Genomic DNA, 6291 nt, shown 5'->3' with positions numbered 1-6291 from the left:
GCCATCTCAGCACATGGTGTTCTCATTTCTGCTCCAGCCACTCTCAGATGTGGCGTCAAGACAAGGGGCCAAGTGCAGACTCACGTGCCATGCCCTGACACAACAAGAGTTGCAAATCTACTTCATAAAGCATCTGGCAAAAGCCTGCCTGAAAGAAAGGCTTGGTCAAAAGTCTGCCTTGTTACTGGCTGAGTTCCTCCAGGTCTTGACCACGGCAGAAGGTGCCCTTGGTGCCAAACCAGTGGCCTGGCACATTGTCTCATTTTCCCTCTGACCCAAGACAATTACAGAATATTTTCCTGGAACAAAAATTTAGAATTTTCACAAGGAGAATTGAGCCCTAAGTGTCTGAAATGAAATCACTTCCTCAAGCTTTGCTAAGTCAAGCACTACTTCTTTTATTTTAGCCTAAACATGAAGTGAATCTGTTTAATTTTAAAGAGTACGTCATTATAACCATGATCAGACATTCTAAATATTACTTAAAACCATAAAACAATTTTTAAAAAATCAATATCTATTAGCCAAACTTGTTTCTGTAAATGAACACCAATATTTTGAATGCCCCACTCACATGAATAACCTCCTCATGCACATAAATAAGACCTATCAATTAAGACTGACAGGACTAACTAAAGAGATGTGAATGCATACTAGCAGTGGAGCTGCTTTAATCTGCACTGTCAGGATGATTTGGTTATCAACATGGAGCAGCAGAAGCAATACTACCAGCTAGGAATCTTATTTATTAAAACAAACAAACAAACAAAAGAAACAAACAATCAAAAACCCCAAAACAAAAAAAAACCCAACAACAAAACAAACAAACAAACAAACAACAACAAAAAAACCCCAAAAAAGGTGAAGCATCACAAAGATTAATACAAAAATGGAATAAGCTTGAACCATCCCCAAGAAATGCTGACTTGTTTTTCTATTCAACGCCAGCTTATTCTGGCTTAAAATACAAGCTTTGAGCAGCTTGCAGATAGAAATTCATCTCAATAAGTTCTTTTCTTAAATCCTGGGAATGAAAATTGTTGTTCAGAATTGACAATCATTCATAGATGCTCAGACGAACAGGAAAAAAATAATCAATCCTAATGAGAACTATAATAATTCTTTTCCTCTCTACAACAGATTAATCCTAGCTTAATTTCCCTGGAATTACCTTTAGCTGGCATTAGCACAACAACAATACATTAAAAGAGATTAATAGGAACAAAAACAAATGCACTGACTGTTCAAAAAAACCAACCCTGATGTGTGGCAGTGGCATAATTGGTATAAATATAAAGGTCTGGCTTGGAGGTCAAAAACTCGGTGTTGGTGGAAATAGATGTGTGCTATATGATGGGATAACCAGAGAGAGGGGTCTAAAGCCAGTATCCCAGGCATTTCATTCAGAGAATTGTGTTGTCCAACTGGTTAGGAAGTTTGACACGCTTGTCTTCCCTTTCTCTCACACTCCTGACAGCAAAGAGAGGAGAGTTTGCTGCAAGGCCACAGCGATTTAGTGCCAATATATTAACAAAAAAGAACAGCTCACACATTTATAAAAACGTGCTCTTGTGTTAACTCAAGTGGAGTTTGACCAGTGGAAGTTACTCAGCTCAGATGTTTGAAAACCATGCTTGGTAAAGCCAGTGGTGACAGGGGGAAGGAGCCTGGGTTCGTTTAAAACTTTGCTGTGGGAAATGCTTTAAACCCATTTGCCCCCTGCGCTTGTGCCCACTGTTGTGGCATCAGGAGTCTCACACAAGCTGTCAGTCATTCACTCAAGCTTGTGTCCAGCTCAGAGTGCTTCCAGGAGCATTTCACTGCTCACGTTTCACTCTTGATTCACCTCATTTGAGAGATGACACGACTGAAGGGCCAAGCCAAACGCAGCCCTGCCGCTGCTCTTGGAGGAGGCAGCTGCTGCTCGCGGTGCAGTCCTGCACCAGCGGGATCACACATAGCCCAGGGTGTCCTCAGGTTGCAGTTTCTGAGAATCACCTTGGAAATATTTGCTTTCTGTGAAACATTGACAGAGCCAAAGCTGTGCCGGCGCTGCTGCCCACCCCTCTTGCTGCTGAACAAACATGCAGCGGCTGCCTTTTCACCAGAGCCTGCCAGCTACTCCACACCAGGTCCTGGGTGGGGAATTTACTGCACAGGGACCCTCACTACTCACACACAGGACCCACATCACCACTCAAACACCACACAGTGAACACAAACAGCTCAAGAATCATTTTCTCCCCCTCCCCAGGAAGAAATACCATGCTGTATTTCATTTGAGCCCTCCTGGGCAAATGCATGTTACCAATAACTGCAACCAGTGAATAATAAATATTAATAAAGCCTTTAATTGGAATCCTGTTGAAAAGCACTTTCTCCAGCACAGCTGGCAAGAGCCCCCTTGAACAAATGCTGCCTTCTTGCCAAATACAACATAGCTAGTCATAATTAGAGAGCAGAGGCTAAGGTCATATGTGAACACCACTGCTGAAGCCTGAGCTTTACAAAGCATCTATTTTATAGACTGAAGTAATTTGGCAATTCTGCCCAAATTTTCCTCCTCTGGCCTTGTCATTTTTGAGAAGGTGCTGGTTATTTCTGAGCACACACACCACATGCTAACAGAGTCGTGAGCTAAAACAGCACCCTGGAGCAGCATTCCCTGCAGCCTCTGTGCACCAGGACGCATCACCGATGGTTGCCAAAAACCAGCTCTTTTAGACCAGAAACAGACTAAAGGGTTCATAAAAACTCGTAACTATCACTTCCCTTCACGGAGTTTGACACGGCTGGGTCTCTGCCTGCCCTGCCTCACTCTCCTTGTCTCCAAAGCACTGCTATTTGCTGAGTCACAAAGAAAACCAACCCTCTCCCACGTGCCCTGATCCTTTCCTTAACCAGCTCTTTGCCAAACTCCAGCAGCTTCCACAGACCAAGGTACCCGCCCAGAAATCACTTTTGCTTGGAAGAGTCTGAGCACATTGCAAAAACCTGTCCCACTGTTTTAGCCTGGCTGCACAGCATCAGGTGCCTGTGGGAATACTTGGTTTAAGGGTGGCAATTACAGTCTTTGTAAGAGCCAAGTGTGGGCTGTAACAGCTTTCTAACTGGCATTAAATACATGGTCTACTCTAAACTATTTCTGTTCTAGTCCTTAATAATTTCTCATGTATTCCTTTATTAAGACTCCTTGAAAGAAAGGACTGGACACCTTTTCATGTTCACTTAATTGGCAATCTTTGCTGTAATTTTTTCTGTGTGTTTTTCTACTTGAAACCCTTCGACTAAGATGCTGGTCGGCATAAGAATTCTTAGGACAATTTCCTCAGAGAGCACACTGGTGTGGAAATGTGAAGGATGTGCTCCCTTAGCAACCAGAGGACTCCATAAAAGACAAGGAAGATGGTCTTCTATGGAGCAGTCATTGGTGAAAGTGAACTCCAATTTGCAATACATGAAAAGAACATCCCTTCGGATAAATGAATCTCTTCATTTTGAAGTTTTGCAACATGAAATTTTCTCTTCCAAATGATAGCCGCTGTTTTTTTGGTTCTTTTCTCAACTGAACAAATTCTCATTTATAATGGGAACATGCAAAACACATCCCCAAATACGTTTATTCTTCTACAGCCTTCTTCCTACCAATTTACCCAAGCCTGGTACGAGACTATGTTTCAATCATACGGCCACAGATGTGAAATAAGGCCGTGTGACTTAGGAAAATCACCCTGGCAAACAGCAGGAGCTTAAGGAAATAACCGTACGAGACTTGGGAGTGCCAGGAAAGGCGCAGCCTTTGGGCAGGCGAGGGGGGAACGAGAGTGAGCGCGGCTTCCCAGGAGCCGGATCCCGATTCCAGCAGAATTCCCACGGCTCCGCCGGGCAGCGCGGGCGCCCTGCCCCGGGTCGGGACCCGGGACACATCCTGAGCCCAGGAACGGCACCGGGAGCACCAAGGGACGGCGTGTCTGGGAGAGAAAACACCGCCTGGGCCACGCCATGGGTGTCAGAGGCACGTCCGTGTGCCCCCATGGAGGGAGGGAATGAAGATCTCCCAGATCCTTCGTACCTGTTTGTAACACACACACGCAGCTCTGGGGCGGCCAGAAAGACCAGCAGAGTGCTGGGGCATCTGGAGCGCCAGGGCAGCTTCAAACAACACAATTAACCAGGGACTTGCACCTAATTAACGCCGACACCAAGCTATTTAGAACAGGTGCAATTTTGGCCAAGCTGGTCTGACAGATCTGAAACCAAGAAAAAAGTTCAATCTGGAAAGTAAAGCTGAAAATATCTTGACTTCAGTCCGAAGCCATACCATGCCCAAGTTGTAACTGTATGTTAATGCATAAAATCACAGCAATGTCTTTTTCAAAAGTATCAAAATATTTTGCCCCTTTCTACAGGTTTGAAACAGCTGACTGGAACAACATCAAAATGTGTTAAGGGACACGCCAGCCAATTGGAACATTGGTCAAATTGAATTCCTCACGTGGAAACACATCACGACAACAGAGCTACCATGCTAATAGTGCACAGAGAAGCTGCAAGCGCAGCACTGCTGTGTCTGTCCTGAGACCAGGCTGCAGTTCAAAGAATGACTCCGTGGTGTTTGCAGAGAAGACACAGTTCAGCCATCTGCACTGAGCTAGGGTCCTGACAAAACAAATTCACAGCAAGGCTGATATCCCTAGAGAGCTTCCTGATCCTACCAAACCAGCCACTAGGCATGGTTTAGATTTTGCTCTTTTTAGTATCCCACTGGCTTATTCCTCCAAGATGTTCGTATTTTGGATGACTTCCAAGATCTGCCCGGTTCTTCTCTACTGTATTTTCATTGCCATTATTTCCTCTAATACTTGTTTAGCATCCTTACTCTGGCATCCTGTCCCTTCTTCCTTTAGCCCTGTTGTACTCGAAGGACGATGCACTGTGCTTACAGACAGGCTGATTTTCAAAGACAGTCACGTACTGACACCAGTGCAGAGTATGTTACAGGTGACCAAGGTTCACTTCCGTACAAACGAACTTTTTGTAGGTGGAGAAAAACCAAATACAGGCAGCAAAGTTACAGCTGATTTCCCTCTCTCTGCATTTTCCAAAGCCAGGTCAAAAAACGTGAGAATTTGCTCCCAAACAATTAACTGACTGACAGAGTTTGAACTTTGATTACAAATAAAACCTTTACAAGTTTACATAAACACTATTAATCCTGTTGTTCACTGTATTTTCCTTCGAATCATAGAATATGCTACATTGGAAGGAACCCACAAGGATCACCAGTTCAACTCCTGGCCCTGCACAGGACAGTCCCAAGAATGCCACCCTGTGCCTGAGAGCATTGTCCAAACACAGCCTGAACTCAGGCCTTGGAGCCCTGACCTCCTCCCTGGGCAGCCTTCTCCAGTGCCCAGCCACCCTGACTTGCACTGTGGCAGCTTCTCAGGCACTTCACACTGTGGTCACCACGCTGCACCAAGGCCGTGCAACTGCAGAGAATTCTCCTCCTGAACCCATTCCAAAAAGAAATCTAAAATATGGAGAAGTATCTTCACAGTCCTGAATTTTGTAGGATCTGCATTTTGTTACTGAAATTTTTTAAGCATGAAGTTCAAAATACCCTAAAATACAGTCGGATGAAAAGTGACACGACCTCCTTACTTTAATAGAGTCAGAATTCTCATCTGGCCCCACTGAGATTTAGGAAGTGCTGGGACAGGTTTAGCTTAAAAGATAAATAGGTGCAAAGAGCTGAGGTCCACTTTATGCCAGAGTTGCAGTTTTCTCTACATATGAGAAACTTCTGCAGACTTTTGAAGTTTTCAGGAGTAGCAGGGGTTCTTGGTGTCGCTTCTTTTTCTTGTTATTGAATTGTTGATTTTAATTTCCTGTTCTAGAATTTGATGACAACAGCAACAGGATCAGACACATGTGCTTCAACTCATGGAGCTAAACCGATGGATACACACTGAGGATCAAATAATTATTTAAACTTAATTTGATTTATATTTTCCTAATTCTAATTTTTATTTGCTCATGAACATGACTGATCACTGAACACACTTAATTAAAAATTGCTCAAGTTGCTGTGTTGGATCAACCCTTCCAGTTTCTCTGACTACAGTTTTGATTACAGAAGCCAGGTTTCTTCTGCTTTTCCCTCTCTCTGAGGAGGCAAGAGGGAAAAAGGGTATGTTACAGATTTACACTTGCTCCCTGTCTTGGAAATGAGGGAGGCAGAGTTTGTGTTTCCCTGCACAAATCAGCTTTTTTTTGTACACAAACACC

Source organism: Corvus moneduloides, chromosome 16, assembly GCF_009650955.1.
Source record: "Corvus moneduloides isolate bCorMon1 chromosome 16, bCorMon1.pri, whole genome shotgun sequence".
Lineage (NCBI taxonomy): Eukaryota > Metazoa > Chordata > Aves > Passeriformes > Corvidae > Corvus > Corvus moneduloides.
Note: the sequence above shows the minus strand (reverse complement) of the source record.